General features: G+C 38.6%; 1 protein-coding gene across 1 annotated transcript in view; it reads right to left on the bottom strand.

Moving 5' to 3' along the window:
• ALDH1A2 (aldehyde dehydrogenase 1 family member A2) overlaps positions 1 to 8,182 on the bottom strand; it is a 135,898-nt gene extending 127,716 nt beyond the window's left edge. The window contains exon 1 of the mRNA XM_034660919.1: positions 8,031 to 8,182. The gene's annotated coding sequence lies outside the window, so the exon portion shown is untranslated. The remainder of the gene's footprint in view (positions 1 to 8,030) is intronic.
• Positions 8,183 to 17,800: the final 9,618 nt, after the last annotated feature.

Below are 17,800 nucleotides of genomic sequence, written 5' to 3'. Positions count from 1 at the left end.
CCCTAATCATCCTGGTGCTCATTTGCAAATGGTTTTTCTCAATAAAATATCATTAACATAAGGAGAGGGAGGTGCAACCAGGGCCATGGGGAGTGGAGTCAGTGCAGTTCAGCATCAGCTATCTTCAAAACTATCTTGTCTGAGTTCCCGTTTTCCCAGAATGCATTGCTGTCACTAGTTCTTGTTTTCCTTCTCCTAAAGCAGATTTCCCCTTTGATCAGTAATAGTCAAATCTTCTTCACCTTCTTTCTCAAATTTTATCCCCTTAGGGGCACCTGGGTGGCTCAGTACATTAAATGTCTGCCCTGGGCTCAGGTCATGATCCCAGGGTCCTGGATAGAGCCCTGAGCGGGGTAGGGCCCACTGCTCAGTGGAGAGTCGGCTTCTCCCTCTGCCTCTGCCCTTCCTCCTGCTCGTGTGTGCGCTCTCTCTCTCTCTCTCAAATAGATAAAATCTTAAAAAATAAAATAAAATTTCTAAAAAAAACTTTATCCCCTTATAAAAAAGAAACGAGCTTCTGAATTTTTTCATAGCCTTCTCTTGTGCTCCGTCTTCCCATCATAAATAACATAAAAGAGGGGCACCTGGGTGGCTGAGTCAATTAAGCATCTGCCTTCAGCTCAGGTCACGATATCAGGGTCCTGGGATCGAGCCCAGGCTCCCTGCTTAGCGGGGAGTCTCCTTCTCCCTCTGCCTCTGCCTCTCCCCTCCTCTCCTGTTCTCTCTCAAATAAATAAAATCTTAAAAAATAAATAAATAAAAGAATGATCAATTTAATGTATGTGCCTAAAAATCATGTTGAAATTATCGATAAGATTGTGAAATAACGGTGATGCAGCTATGAGAGTTTTGGATTTGGAGTCATAGGATCTTGATTTGCATCCTGATTCTGCTATTTACCAACCCTGTGAAGCCGAATCATTGCTTACTTCCTCATTTATAAAATGGGGAGAGGAAGACCTCTCTCAGGATTATACTGAGGATTACATAGGGCATAGCTTATAAAAGTGCTACACCTAGCACAGGGCCTTACCTATAGAAAGTACATGGCATATCTTCATTAAATCCAAATCTGTTGTATTAAGAATTTTTAAAAAATCTTTATATTATGGAAATTTTCAAGCATGCACAAGAAGGAAACCAAACCCAATGTACCCAGTACCCACTGTTCAACGCATGCCCCCAGTGTGTCAAATTTGTTTTACCTATCTATCAATACTTTCTGTTCTGTTACATGTAAATACTTTAGTACACATCTCTAACTTACCCCCATATCACTATTATACCTAGAATTAACAGTGATTCCCTAATACCATCTATAACCTGGTTGATATGTAAATGTTCTCGATTATCTTAAAGTGACTATTTTTAGTCAACTTATTGGAATAAGGACAAGACCCTATACTGCATTTATTTTATCTCTTAAGTTTCTTTTTTAAAAAATAGTCCCCAATTTCTTGTATTTTTTTTTACTTTATGCCACTGACTTTTAAAAACAAACATGTTAATTTGTGTTATAGAATATCTACATTCTGGATTCAATTGTTGTTCTGGATTTGTGGTGTTATTTAACTTGTTCCCCTATCTCCTGCTTTTCCTGTAAACTGATGGTTGGCTCTAGAGGCTTGATTATGCTCATGTCCAAATTTTATAGACCAGAATGCTTCATAAAGGATGCAGAGTTAGCAGTCTTTTGAGAATGATTAATGATGTTTTTTTCACTATTTCACCATCAACCGCAAAAGCCTTCCTCTGCCACAAACCGAGGGATATAGTGACCATGATGGTAGTTCCATTCATTTGACCACAGATCTCCGTCAGCTTACTTTGCCATTGAATGTGGCTGTATTGTTTTGTTGTTGTTTGTTGTTGTTTTTGTTTTTTTAATAAAAGGCTGAGATCTAGTACTGTTTTGGAAACTATGATGCCCCTAACTCTAGTTAATCAACTACTTTTGTGAATCACTCACCATTCACTTCACATACACAGATATTTAGTTCGAGGTAGTGTTGAGTTAGAGTATATTTAAAAAAAGTAATTGTCTCAAATTGAATATGATAGGAAGGGGCACCTGCATGGCTCAGTCTTTTGAGCATCCAACTCTTGATTTCAGCTGAGGTCATGATTTCAGGATCCTGGGATCAAGCCCCATGATGGGTCCCACACTCAGCGTGGAGTCTGCTTGTCCCTCTCCCTCTGCTCCTCCCCCCACTCATGCTTTCTGTCTCTCTCTCAAATACATAAATAAGTAAAACCTCTAAAAAATATATGATAGGAATTGGTCAGAAGACAATAATTATCTTCTCTATGGTCATGCATCAAATTAAAAATAACTGGAGTTCTGGATTCTGGATAATTTAGAATCCCAAAATAGCTCTTCCCCCATTGTCTAGATATTCTTTTGAAATATTGAGTCAATTCACATGATTTCCCTCAAGTAGTTTCACAAATTAAAATTTATCCAGCCCTACTTTGAATAAGTCAAGTTTGCAAGGTGCTACAAGATAAGACTTAGTTTCTTCCCTCAAGGACTAAGTCTGGTAGGGAAGACAGTGAGTACACACATATTTATAATGTAAAGTATGTGTTATAAGAGAGGCAAAAACAAGGCATGCATAAATTTAGTTTAGAAAGGTTATGGGAAAGTTTTTGGTGGCATTTGAGATGAACAGTGATGATCTGGAAGGTTTTGTTTGGCCCTTGAAAGATGGAAAATTGTAACTTTGGCAGGAATGGAATATATGAAAAAGCATCTAAAAATCCAGGCTTAGGGACACCTGGTTGGCTCAGTTGTTTGACTGTCTGCCTTCAGCTCAGGTCATGATCCCAGGGTCCTGGGATCAAGTCCTGTATCAGTCTCCTTGCTCAGCAGGGAGCCTGCTTCTCTCTCTGCCTCCCACTCCCCCGCTTGTGCTCTCTCTTTCTGACAAATAAATAAATAAAATATTTTGAAAAATGAAAATAAAATAAAAATCCAGGCTTGAAATCACTGGATATGGTTTGCCTCCAGCTAAAAAGATAAGCAGAGGGGCGCCTGGGTGGCTCAGTCTGTTAAGTGCCCAACTCTTGATTTTGGCTCAGGTCATGATCTCATGGGTCCTGAGATTGAGCCCCTCGTCAGGCTCTGTGCTCAGTGGGGAGTCTGCTTCTCTCCTCCTCCCTCTCCCTCTGTCCTGCCCCCTACTTGTGCTCTCTCTCTCTCTAAAAACAAACAAATAAATCTTTAAAAAAAGAGAGATGAGCAGAGATTGAGACAAAAAAATAAATCCATACCTTCCTTCGTTTCTTTCTTTCTTTCTTTCTCTCTTTCTTTCTCTCGTTCTCTCTCTCTCTCTCCCTCTCTCTCTCTCTCCCTTCCTTCCTTCTTCAGAAGGTAACAGAAAAACCATTAAAGTACTGTGACATACAGTGGTGTCAAAGCCAAAAGAAGGAAGAGTTTTAAGATGAAAAGAAGCATCATTATTCACCATAGCCAAAAATGTAAACAACTCAAATGTTCATCAACTAATGAATGGATAAACACATGTGGTATAGCCGTACAATGGCATATTGTTTTAACCATAAAAAGGAATGAAGGACTGTTACACATTACAATGTGAATGAACCTTGAAAACATGCTAAGTGTTTTCACTTAGCTAGTGAAGAAGCCAGTCAGAAAGGACTACATATGAAATTTTATTTATATAAACTGTCTAAAATAGACAAATGCATAGAGGCAGAAAACAGATTAGTGGTTGCCTAGGCCTGGGAGGGCAGGTGGAAGGATTGGAGGGTGACAGCTACAGAGAGTGGTGTTTCTTTGGGGGTAATGAAGTGTTCTAAATGGATTGTGTTGATCAGTGCCCAATTCTGTGAACATATTAAGAGCCATTGGGTTGTATACTTTGTTTGAATGAATTTTATGGTATGTGAATTATATCTCAGTCTAGCTGTTTAAGAAGAAAAATAATGAAGGGAGTGGTCCATTGTATCACTTTTTGCAAGAAGGTCAAGGAGAATGAATCCTGAATAAGGCTATATAATTTGATGATGAAAAGTTCATTGGTGACCCTAGAACTTGATGATTAAAAGTTCATTGGTGACCCTAGAACTTGATGATTAAAAGTTCATCGGTGACCTTTAAAGGGGAATTTCTTCCCTGAAATGGTGGGAGTTGAAGTGAGTGGGTGAAGAGGAAGTGGAAGCAGACTTGCCTTTTAAGATATTTGGCCGTACGGGGTGAAGCCGTAGGACATGGCTGCTTCAACTTCCCCTACTCAGCCTCATCATCTCATTAATAGTGGTTATTTCTGAAGAAAACACCATCCTTTGGGGCTGAGGCTCACCTTTTACCTTAGTTCTTGAGCTTAATTTCTACTCCCAGTTCCCAAATCTTGCCTGGCTTATTGTGTTCTAACTCAATTCAGTCATGAAGAAGCATCATACAAATGCAAGCTGTGGGGCATTCTACAAAGGAAATTGGTCTGTCATGATTAAAAATGTCAAGATCAACACAGTCCAGAAAAACTGAGCAATCCTCCTAATTCAGGAGGCTGAAGAATTAATGTGATAACAAGGTGTAACACATGATTCTAGACTGGCTGCTTCTGTTATAAAAGACATTACTGGGACAATTGCTCAGACACGAATGGGGTCTGAGGATTGGGTAATAGTAATATATCAACGTTAACCTCCTGATTTTGATGGTTGTATCACGTCTACATGGGAGAATGTCCTTGTGTGTAGGCAATACTAAGGTAAATGGAAGCGATGGAACATCACTTGGCAACTTAATTTCAAATAGTTCACGGATGCAGTTCTTTGTATAATTCTTGCAACTTTCTGTAAATTTGTGATTATTTCCAAAATATAAATACAAGGATCATCGTGAAGTAAAAATAAAGTGAGCCTGGAAAGATAATCCTCCCAGCAACCTGCATAAGTAAGCCCAAATCCTTCCTGAAGGAACAAAAGTTTAGCCTGGGTCTCAAAGAATTCTCACTTATGAAGTCATAGTTAAAATCGTAGAACACAAGAAAGTAAGTTATGAGGAAAAGCCAGCAGAAATAATGCATAGCATAATTTGAGCCATAAAGACTTCAGATTTTGGAATTAGCAAAAAATGTAACTTTTAAAATATGTATTAAAAATATGTTTAACATGCTTTAAGAGGTAAAAAGAAGATTTGAATATATACAGGAGACTATAAAAACAACCAAGAAGACTTGAAAAAAAAAAAAGATCCAAATAGAAATTCTGGAAAAGAAAATTTATTTTAAAGTAAAAATTTTAATTTTTGATATTAAAGAAAAGATCAGACATAGTTCAAGAGAGAGCTAGTGAACTTAAAGATAGTGTCAAAGAAACTTCCAGAATATAGTTCAAGGAGATAAAAGGATGGAAAATATGACGAAAAGAGCCACAGAGGCTAGATTGTGAAGGACTAATGAATATGTGATTGGAATTTCAGAGAGAAATAATAGAATTGGGAAGAGTCAATATTTGAAGAGCTACGAGGTTGAGAATTTTCCCAGAATTGTTGAAAAACAATCAGCAGTTGTCAAAATAAAAATTACCAAAAATCATCTGGCAAGTACCAAAGAGAAACTGGTCTTTATCTAATATTAGCACCACACTTACATAAACGAGAGATATTTAGTGTTCAGGTTAGAAGACTTAATATTGTAAATATGCCAGTTTGGCCCACATAATTACACTCTCAATGCAATTCCAATAAAAATCCCAATAGAAATTTTTATGGAACTTAACAGACTGGGTCTAAAAAGTATGTGGAAATACACAATACCCAGGAGATCAAAGATACTCTTAAAAATGAACGAGATGGGAGAACTTGCTCTACCGTGTATCAAGATTTATAATAAAGCAATAGTAATTAAGTTAGTGTGACATTTGTCCAGGGATAAAGAAATAGACCCCTGGAATGAATATGGAGCCCAGAAAAAGATCTATATGAGTACTGACAGAGGGGCACTACAGGGCAGTGGGGAAAAAGAAAGACTTTTTAAACAAATGGGGCTGAAACAGTTACCTATCCAAATGAAGAAAAATGAAGCTAGATTTCTACCTGACACCATACAGAAAGATCAATACTAGATGTTTAAAAATCTAATGTAAAAGGCAAAATTAGAATTCCTTAAGAAGATTATATAGAAGGTCATCTTCATGACCTTAGGATTTGGGAAAAAATTTTTTTAAACAAGCTATAAAAAACCACACAAGAAGAGACTGATAAGTTGGATTCCATTTAAAATTAAGAACATTGAGTCATTAATTTTACGTTTAAAATGTTGTATTCTTTTTCTTAAAGAAGGCACCCAAATTGTATATCTTCACTCCCCACAAAACCTGCATCCACATCTAGTCCTTTCAAGCAATACCTTCTTCATTTCCCAAGCATACTTTATTCCCAAAGACAATATTCTAGATATAGGCCTTTTCTATTTTCTCCTTCACTTTCATGTTTGTAATAATTCCATTAAGAAATTTCTCTTCTGGAACCCAAGAAGGATACCATAGTCTCTTTATAATAAAAGCTTCTGTTCTTTTTGATTGGTTCATGAATACGATTAAAAGATGGACAATTTTGTGGAAGAAACCAGATCTCAAATCATGGTCATAGCTGATAAAACAAACAAAACCAGGGCCAACTTGAGAGCACCTGAGCCTCTGAACAAACTATGTAATTCTAAAAGGGTAATTCATTCACCACTACTTCTCTTGGCCCTAGCAACAGCTCAAACACAAAGGGGCTTATCTGGTTCTTCCTAACTCGGCCTGGCAAGAAACTCACATGTTAGTGCTTTGTAGCCCAAGTAGAACGGGCCTAACTATCTTTACAGGCTAAAGTCACGGTTGCTAACTTTGCTGATAAACTAAATAAAAACAATGAAAATTGTTCCATAAATCAAAATCAATGCGTAAAACACCTGTACCTTGAAGCTTTGTCTATAATGAAGTGAAATTTTCCTGGAGTTTTATGATGAAGTTCCCCATAACCTAATCCTTGTTCCAACCAGGCTGAAACTAAACTGAATCTGTGTAGGCCAAAGTCACGCCTATCTAGGTCATATGAAGGTTCACATGCTACATGCGCTTATTAAGGCCGTGCTGTCCCTCTCCAGGTATAAATAACTACGTAGTTATAAAAACTTGCCAACCTACAAATTCTTTCAAACTGTCAAAGGTAAACACCATGTGACTCCAACGCCTAGAGTCTTCTATTTCCTCATGTAATTGCCCTCAGAAGCCTCAACCACTATGTGATATTTTAGATTTCACAGTATCAGTCCTTATACTTTATATAAACAATTAATTGGATATGTGTGTTGCGTGTATAAATACAGCTCTCATTTTCTGCCTGTTTGCTTGAAGAATTCTCTCCTCATCAACTAAAAATGCCCTTATTTATCATTCTGTATTACTTTTACTGGTATGTATGGTTTGTCTTTTCAATTTGAAGATTCAGTTTCTCATTTACTTTAGAGATATTTAAAATGTTCCCTGGAACTCTTTTTTTCTCTGTCTCATTTTTGGGGCTTTCTATAATAGAGGTAGCAATTACCCTTGTGTTGGATTGTCTCCTTTGCTTCCTTCTCTCTAATTGCTTTAATCTCTTTCCCTCATTTTTTTTTTTTCTTTTTGGCTTGTTGGTTTCTTTTTGGTTCACTCTGAATAGCTCAAGACATCTGATCTCCAGAGTTGTAATATAATAAATTTATGTTGTTTCAAGCCATGAAGTTTGTGATAATTTGCTACAGCAGCTATGGGAAATGCACACATCATCCACCAGGGCCCATCCTCCTGGGCAGGGGGGAGTACCACTTCTGTGGATGCCAGCTGACTCCCCCAAACCCAGCAGCACGCCCCGGATGATGTCAAGTCCTGCAGTCCCTCCAGCCTGGGCTAGGGCTCCACAGTGACATAGGAGAGCACCTGCTTCGCTTTTACAAAGGCTGCTGACTTGTTGCTATAGCATCCTCCTTACAAACTGAAGAATATTCGTGAGTATCCTCAGGGTTGAGTTCACTCACCTTCTCCCTTCGTTAGGCCTCCGAGAGGTGGGGGCCAGGTTACGGCCACACTGCCTCAGACCCATATTCTCCATGTTTTCTTCAGTACGATTTGTGGAGTGTTGTCCTCCTTTCTTGACTGGTTGCTGCTCATGAATCTTCGACCCTTTATTTTTAGTTAATTTCCTAAGGAATTGGGGGAGGATACATCAGTGATCTCACTCCAGTTTACCACTTTCACCTGGAAGTCTTCCACTATGGTTTTTAAGTTTTCATCTCCATGCATTTATTTCTTGATCTCAGAAATTCCTTCTTTTGCTCTTATGTCATCTTGAAATCATGAATGAGAAATTATCCAAAGTTATGTTTTTCCAAGTAAGAAGCTAATTTTTTTAAAAGAAGACATTTGCTCCTATTACATAAAGTGATTTTTTTTTTTAAGAGCAGAATCTTTTCATGTGCCTGGTGATTTTATTTTGTTTTCTATTAACGTATCCTTAAAGATGGCTATATTTGTCCAAACTTTGAAGATGAGCTATGTTGCACAGAAATAAAGGAAGAAGAAAGAATTTTAAATTTTCATCTTTTTTCTTTATTATTCTAAATATGCAGCAGCCTAGGGAAGGTAGGAAGAGAGCTGGTGCCCATTGCATTTCAGAAGAAAACTTTGCCATGGCAGCCAAGAATTAAGCAGGCCAGGGCCTCTGTTTGGAAGGTAAGTTAATAGAAGTGCTGCCACCTACTCCCTCCAGGTGCTCTTCTAAGCAGAAGCTAGACTATCTTTGTGTTCCCTGAGCTGACCCATGGCATATACATTCACCTCCAGTCCTCACCACTGAGTGAGTATTTTATGGATTTCCAATAAAATGCCCTTTTCAGTCTAGTCACTTATCTGTTCAAAAAAATTTAGAAGTTCCCTGTCATTAAAAAAACAAAAACAAAAACAAAAAAAACCCCACAAAAACCTTGCATCTCTAAGGGTGAGTGGAATTTTTATAAAAACAGGACCACGAAACAATGAGAAACAGTGGAAAGTGAGTACTCACATTACCTTTCATTACCTTTCCTTTCTCCTTTTCCCATTAGCACCTCAGATTTGCCTGTAGACTTTATTCATTCACTCAGTATTTATAGGCCTAAGAGCCTGGTTATATGTTGAGCAAAAAGAACTCAAAGATAAGTAACATGAACTTCTGGTAAGATAGTGATTGGATCCTTGATGGTCAACAGGATATAAATATTATAAAATAAATCAGCACTAGAAACTTAAAAAGGGATTCAAATATTAGACATTATAGAAGAATTTTTGCTAATTATAGTTTATACAGGACTAGATTAAGCAAGGGCCAACCTTTGGCTCTTCTCGTGTAGAAACCAGCAGTCAGCCCTCAGGTCATTCAAAGGCTTAACAGTCTAAAATTGGTCAAAACAGTTGTAATCACTTGGGGGGAGAATTTTACCTCAGGTTGTGAGAAGCAGAGGCCCCAAGGAAGTGATGGCAAAGAAGTGCCTCTACTGACGTCAGTGACAGCAGAAGGAGACAGGGCTTTGGGGCACACGTAGTGCTACTGGGGGAAGTGGTGATGAGGGTAACAAGAGCAAGCTGAGCCCAAACCCACCAGGAAGAAGGGCCACAAACCCTTCTGTGACTCCTAAGCGGGTCGAGTCACATTTCTTTGCCATTAAGCCCAAGACAGGCATGGTATGAACAAATCGATATTCCATTCCTAACAGGGAACTCAAATACGCCTCCTTATTAATTCCACCCCTTGATCCTAGTCCTGCCCCTGGAGCCATCTGCTTTGTCTTCCACATCAAAGCCCTTTATACATTCAAAGACAATTATCATGCCCCACTCTATTCTTCTTTTCCCAGAATACACCTGGGCAGTTCCTTGGACTCTGTCCACAATTTTCAGGTCACCTTCCTCTGCAGACACTTTATTTTGTCAGTTCCTCGTTCAGTTCCTCTTCTTTCAGTTCATGCTGGAGAGAAGTTGCCGGCCTTTGGTTTAGTCTCCAAACATGGTTCCAATTTAAGGGTTTGTCTATTTGTTTCATTATTTGTTTGTGCTATAAATCTAAGTGTTTCGGGACCTTGACCTCGGTTCTACTCAATTCAATTAGTTGTCTCACTCTCTGTTGATGATATTTGGGTAGTTAGTAACCTAAGGGAGACCAATATAAATAGTTTCGAAACTGAAGTTTCTTGGGTCAGAGGTGGAATTTCCCGCCAGGTGTATGAACATGGGTCTTGGCCAAAAATAAGAATTTGGATGTGTATACATTAAATTGGCATGGGCTTTCTCTTCTTGATTTGGAATTTGAAATGGGTTTTGTTGTTGTTTTGTTTTTTTGTCAGGACCATTGTGCTTCTTCTAATCCTCTTAACTCTCTGTGCCCTGGCGTACTCACTTATTCAGTTTCAGGAATTAAAGAAGGAACCAGAATAAAAGTGAGGGCTAGAAATGTGAACAGTTTACATTCTTTAAGATGATTTAAAAGTATGATATGAGAGACTCAAAATATGTGCTGACAAGTTCTTTATGTAACAGTGGGCATTTTTCAAAGTTGTAAATGACAGTAATATGTTGTAAGAGGATTCGCCTTTCTCAGCATCCTTGCCAACATTTGTTTTTTCCTGTCTTGTTAATTTTAGCTATTCTGACTGGTGTGATGTGGTATCTCATTTGATTTGTATGGAAATAAAGTGATTTTTTAAAGCCTTCTTTTTAAGAAGCTCATTAGAATGCTAGTTGAAAATTTCAAAACTCATAAGCCTGAAAGGTTGAGCCCAATAATAAGTTTAGACACTTTTGTTGTCTAAAAGTCTTGTATGATTTCCCCCTCTGCAGAAGAAGTCAATAGAGCTCATGTTTTGTAGCTTTAGTGGTTTGTTCCCTTCCCTTTGTATTTTGGAAGTTGTGGGGGGGGAGGCTTTGTCACTTATTTTTGCTATAATTATTGATTATGGACTTTTGGTTTTGCTCTCCAGTCATTCTCTCTCTTTTTATGTGGTGAATTGGGAAGATAAAATTATGTTGCTGCAGCTACTTTAAATGTGCTAAATTTTGTGCCAGGGCTCTAAGAAAAAGGTGGCTATCAGGAGAAATAAGTTGTAGCTTCTGCTGGCAAAGAGCTCACAGTTTAATAAAGGAGACAGAGAAGCCAATTAGGATGGGTGTTGCTGATAGCTCTGTGTACATGTATTATGTATGCAAAAAGAGAGTCACCTGACTTTATAAAATAGTAGGGAGGAGATCAGGGACAATCTTCTGGAAGAGGTAACATTAGAGCCTAGTGTTGACGGATGATTGGAAGTTAAATGGAATGATGGACTCTGGGAAGCTTCCCTGCACCAAGGAAACTGCATGGGCAAAGGCGTGGAAGTTGGAGGTGACATGGCATAGCTGGGTACCACATATTAAACTGCGGCTGTGTAGGAAGCCTGAGCAGGATTCAGGGAAGTGATGATATATGAGCCTAGAACAGTAAGTGAGTTCATGAGGGAAGGGAAGTGATGATATATGAGCCTAGAACAGTAAGTGAGTTCATGAGCTAGTTCATGAAGACTGAGGTTGTAAGCTGAGGGAAAGGAATAAACTGGGCAGGTATCACTTACAGATAGAAGAGAGCTGTGTGTAACTGTCTCACAGGATGCCCTGCTCTGCCTGTTGCTCAGAGAAATCACTCCAACTCTGACCTCCACCTCTGACCCCTACCTGACCCTTCTAGGTCTAAAAAAACAAGCCCCTGTGGTCCTACTAACTTGGGCCATTCAGCTAGTTTGTTTGGGGCTCACTTTTCAGATTTTGCCCCAGCTTCTGCACATTCTTTGGCTGCAACCTCTTTATGATCACTGGTTCCCATTGGGGCCGACTCTGTTCACTCCCTAGCATCCCATCCCCACTCATCAGCTCTGACTCTAGGACAACTTCCTGGCTCCTGGAGTCATTACAGCCCTCATTAATTTATTCTTTTGCTCATATATTAAACTTATCAAGCTTTTGAAATGTGCCAATGAGATGAATAAGAAATTCTCAGTCTTCGATTGAAATCCCTCCAAATGCAGACACTGAGATGAGGATTAGGGTGCAGTTTGTTTACTTGGGGGACGATCCCAGGGAATATAAGTGGAAGATCAGGGAAAGCATGACAGGGAAAGGATAAAAACCAGTAAATGTTACATTACTGAGTGGGTAACCAGTGTGGACAATCGAGGCTGAATGTCTCTGTGAATCCTCTTTGAAACTATGTAGAACATGCCTCAGAATTGTTCTATCAAGGGCCAGAAAGCTGGGACATCTATCCGTAGATTTCTGTCACTCACTGGTTGAGTGACTCACTCACTGGTTGAGATTTCTGTCACTCCTGGAAACAATACATCCTTGGCATTTCTGCTCTGCAGAGTAGAGCAAATTCCTATGGCACAGGAGAAAGCCCTCAGGCAGCCAAGCATATCAACGTAACACTTGAGCCAGGAAGCTGTCAGTGTGCACACTAGCTGTCAGCTGTAGCTGCAGGGAGGCTCAGAGTCAGCAAAAGGGGCATAGGGCAAGGCACCAGCTGCATAGTCTTTGCTCTCAAGAGGGTTTCTTTGCATAGGAAAAGACAAGCGTATGAACAACTGTGTGTCATAGTGTTGTGGGTGTTGTGGTAGAAGAACATACTGGGTATGTGTGAGAGAAGGCACAAAGGAGGAAGCGGTGCATTCTACCTGGAAAGAGCAGGAAACATTTCCTAGGAAAGTCACCCATGCAATCCACCCCATCCCACTTGGCCTGATCCTTCAACTGAGACACAGCCTGACTGAACCAGTGGAGGGTTGACAGTAGGAGAATTATATGTTCTAGTCTGCATTTTAGATAGTCACTCCTACGGCAGTGTGGAGGGTGGACTGGAGCAGAACAAGACCAGAGGAAAAGCTAGTTCCATTAGAAAACTCTTGTCATCCACACAAAGTATATCAGCTTGGATTAAATCTGTGGCGATGGGAGAAAAAAGAAATTCTAGAAGCATAAAGGAGATAGGATTGAGACAGCATGATGATGGATTGCAAATAGCGTTTACAGGAGAGTGAGTTTAAGGATGTTTCTGGATGAAGTGACTAGGCGGACGGTGATACCATTTGTGGAGATGGGGACACAGGAGAGAAAAGAAGCTTTACAGGGAAGAGAGTCAACTCAGTTTGGGGCATGGAGAATTTGCATGCTCTTGAGGCATAATGTGGCCAATGAATTTGGAGCTCAAAGGAAAGAGGGTGGAGGAAATAATGAGGATTCAGAAGAGCTGGTCTCTTTCCCTTGTCTTGGAGATGCAGGGAGGCAAGGGGATGTAGAGGAATGAGTCGTTGGATTAGAGTCACAAAGGAAACTGGGTTCCTAGAGGAAAGACAATTTACAGTTAGAGCCAAGAAGAGAAGCAAATGGAGAAGGTGAAGGTGGAAGGGTCCTGTTATCAACCAGGGGATTTGCCCAGAGTTCTAAAGAGAATTTTACAAAAATTTGTCTAGGCACTTTAACCATCCCTATCCCCAAATGATGGAAAGAGGAAAAGATAGACTCAGCGTGTTTTCAACTCACCATAAATAAACAACACATTATTTTGTACTAAAATTAAAATAATCCCCCTCTTCAAACTTGTCCAAACTGTGCCCTTTCTCCATCCCTTATAGGGGGGAAAACCTGCAAAACTTCTCTTGGGCTTTTAAATATCAGAGGTTGAAATAAAAATAGTTTCGTTAGTTGAATAAAATTCTTTTAAAATTCTTGTCCATCAAACTTTTTTCTTTGTGTAAGTCACATCATGGACCATATTTCAAAATCGTTACTGTTGGATAGTGGAGGAAGGACCAGAAAGAAGGCCGCAGTGTATTTGTAGAGTATAGACTTGTTTTCTGGGGAGAGGTAGAAGAGGTAGAAGGAGCTCTTCATTCATAAGCTCCTCTTAGTGTTTTGAGGAATGTAAAAGAAACTTCTGCCCTTAGAATATTTGGTCATCCTCAGCTAGAGATAATACATCATTGTAGTTTTGGTCAGCATTGACTCTAAGCCTTCATAAAGGAAAACATGATAGGTGCTAAATGACATGAAGGAAGGTCTTTGCTAAAAAGGAAAGAAATTACAGTGATGGAGAGGACTGAGTCAGGAGGTTATGTGTGGCAGGTGAACAGTGTGAACAGGGGCAGAGCTGGGAATAATAATGCATTCTTAGGGGAATGATTTTGAGTGTCTCGCATTGCGGAACTTTGGGAATGAGATTAGAAAGATCAATTAGGGCCCATTGGCTAATAGCCTTGAATGCTGGGCTCAGAAAGTATGTTAATCTGATAGACAAGTGGAAGTCATTGTCAATTTATACAGAAGATGGCAAGATGAGAGTGATGTTTGAGAAATAGTTGTGTGAGTATTTAAAGAAGCCAGTTAAGATAGCATATTTTGGGCATTAACCCCTGTGGTAAATTGAATAATGCCCCCCCACAAATCTTTCTAATGTTCTAATCCCCAGAACCTGTGAATGTTATCTTATATGGCAAAAGAGACTTTGCAAATGTGATTAAATTAAGGGTCTCAAGAAGGGGAGAATATCCTGGATTACCTGAATGGACCCAATGTAATCATAAGAGTCATTCTAAGAGGGAGGCAGAAGATCAGCATGAGTAATAGCAGATAATAGTAACAGAAGCAAGAGGTTGGAGAGATGCAAGGAAGGGGCCACAAGCCACAGGATGCAGGTGGCCTGTAGAAATTTAAAAAAAAACGAGAACATAGCCTCCAGAGAGATTGCACCCCTGACAACACTTTGATTTCAGACTTGTCACTTCCAGAACTGTAAGAGAATAAATTTTTGGTTTTTTAGGCCTGTAAATTTTTGATAATTTGTTTCAGTGATAATAGCAAGTCGACATGTTTCCCTTTGAGAGACTGATAAAAATGATTATTTTACATAGAAAAATGCATGTATGTCCTAAAGCAGAATACCCATTCTTTTCTTTTTTTAATTATTTATTTATTTTAGAAAGAGAGAGTGTGCACAGAGGGAGGCACAGAGGGAGAGGGAGAGAATGAATCTGCAGAAGACAGCCCTCTGAGTGTGGAGCCCAATGTGAGGCTCAATCTCACAACCCCGAGATCATGACCTAAGCCAAAATTGAGTCAGATGCTTAACCGACTGAGCCACCCAGGTGCCCCAAATACATATTCTTTTCAAGGGCACATGGGACATTCTCCAGAACAGATCATATACTAGGTCACAAATCAGGCCTCAATAAATACAAAAAGATTGAGATCATACCATGATATTTTCTGACCATAACACTATAAAACTTCAAGTCAATCACAAGAAAAAATTTGGAAAGATCACAAATACATGGAGGCTAAATGGCATGCTTCTAAAGAATGAACAGGTCGACCAGAAAATCAAAGAAAAAATTGTAAAAATACATGGAAACAAATGAAAATGAAAACATGACAGCTCAAAACATTTGGGATGCAGTAAAAGCACTCATAAGAGGGAAGTATATAGCAATACAGAGCTACCTCAAAACGCAAAAAAAAATCTCAAATAACCTAACACCTAAAGGATCTAGAAAAAGAACAACAAATGAAGCCTAAAGCCAGTGGAAGAAGGGAAATAATAAAGAGTAAAGCAGAAATAAATAATACAGAAACTAAAAAAAAAACAATAGAACAGATCAATGAAACCAGGTGCTGGTTCTTTGAAAAAAAATTAATAAAATTGATAAACCCTTAGCCAGACTTATTAAAAAGAAAAGAGAAAGGACCTAAATAAATAAAACCACAAATGAAAGAGGAGAAATAACAACCAACACCACAGAAATACAAACAATTATAAGAGAATATTATGAAAAAAAAACACACGCCAACAAATTGGACAACCTGGAAGAAATGGATAAATTCCTAGAAACATATAAACTACCAAAACTGAAACAGAAAGAAATAGAAAACTTGAACAGACCAATAACCAGCAAAGAAATTAAATCAGTAATCAAAAATCTCCCAACAAACAAAAGTCCGGGGCCAGTTAGCTTCACAGGGGAATTCTACCAAAAATTTAAAGAAGAATTAATAACTATTCTCAAACTATTCCAAAAAATAGAAATGGAAGAAAATTTCCAATTCAATCTATGAGGCCAGCATTACCCTAATTCCAAAACCAGACAAAAACTCCACTAAAACAGAGAACTACAGGCCTATATCCCTGATGAACATGGGTGCAAAAATTCTCAATAATAACTAGCAAATAGAATCCAACCGTACATCAAAAGAACCGTTCGCCATGATCAAGTGGGATTTATTCCTGGGCTGCAAGGGTGGTTCAGTATTTACAAATCAATCAACATGATACACCGTATCAATAAAAGAAAGGATAAGAACCATATGAATCTTACAGTAGAGACGGAAAAGGCATTTGACAAAGTATAATATCCATTCATGATAAAAACCCTCAACCAGGTGGGGTTAGAGGGGAACATATCTCAACATCATAAAGGCCATAGATGAAAAACCCACAGCTAATATCATCCTCAGTGGGGAACAACTGAGAGCTTTTTCTCTATGGTCAGGAACAAGACAAGGATGTCCGTTCTCATGACTGTTATTTAATATAGTACTGGAAGTCCTAGCCTCAGCGATCAGACAACAGAAAGAAATAAAAGGCATCCAAATTTGTAAGGAAGAAGTAAAACTTTAACTATTTGAAGATGGCATGCTAGTCTATACAGAAAACCCAAAAGATTACACCAAAAAATTGCTAGAATTGATATACAAATTCAGTTAAGTCTCAGGATAACAAAATCAACATACAAAAATTTGTTGCGTTTCTATACACCAATAATGAAGCAGCAAAAAGAGAATTCAGGTAATCGATCCCATTTGGAATTGCACCAAAAACCATAAGATACCTGGGCATAAACCTAACCAAAGAGGTAAAAGATCTGTACTCTGAAAACTATAAAACACTGATGGAAGAAATTGAAGAGCACAAAAAAATGGAAAAGTGTTCCATGCTCATGGGTTGGAAGAACAAATATTGATAAAATGTCTATAATACCCAAAGCAATCTATATATTTAGTATAATCCCTATCAAAATACCAGCAGCATTTTTCACAGAGCTAGAACAAACATTGCTAAAATTTGTATGGAACCACAAAAGACCCTGAATAACTAAAGCAATCTTGAAAATGAAAAGCAAAGCTGGAAGTATCACAATTCTGGACTTAAATTATTTAACAAAGCTGTAGTGATCAAGACTTTATGATACTGGCACAAAACCAGACACATAGATCAATAGAGCAGAACAGAAAACCCAGAAGTCAACCCACACTTTATGGTCAATTAATCTTCGACAAAGTAGGAAAGAATATCCAATAGAAAAAAGTCTCCTCAACAAATGGTGTTGGGAAAACTGGACAGCAACATGCGAAAGAATGAAACTGGACGACTTTCTTACACCATACACAAAAATAAACTCAAAATGGATGAAAGACCTAAATGTGAGACAGGAAACCATCGAAATCCGAGAGGAAAACACAGGCAGCAACCTCTCTGACCTCGGTCATAGCAACTTCTTCCTAGATATATCTCCTGAGGCAAAGGAAACAAAAGCAAAAATAAACTACTGGGACTTCATCAAATAAAAAGCTTCTGCGCAGTGAAACTAGAAAGCAACTTACGGAATGGTAAAAGATATTTGCAAATGACATATCTGGTAAAAGGTTAGTATCCAAAATATATAAAGAACTGATAAAACTCAACAACCAAAAAACAAAT

This window comes from Ailuropoda melanoleuca, chromosome 5, assembly GCF_002007445.2.
Source record: "Ailuropoda melanoleuca isolate Jingjing chromosome 5, ASM200744v2, whole genome shotgun sequence".
NCBI classification, from domain to species: domain Eukaryota; kingdom Metazoa; phylum Chordata; class Mammalia; order Carnivora; family Ursidae; genus Ailuropoda; species Ailuropoda melanoleuca.
This window is presented reverse-complemented; position numbering and strand designations above follow the sequence as displayed.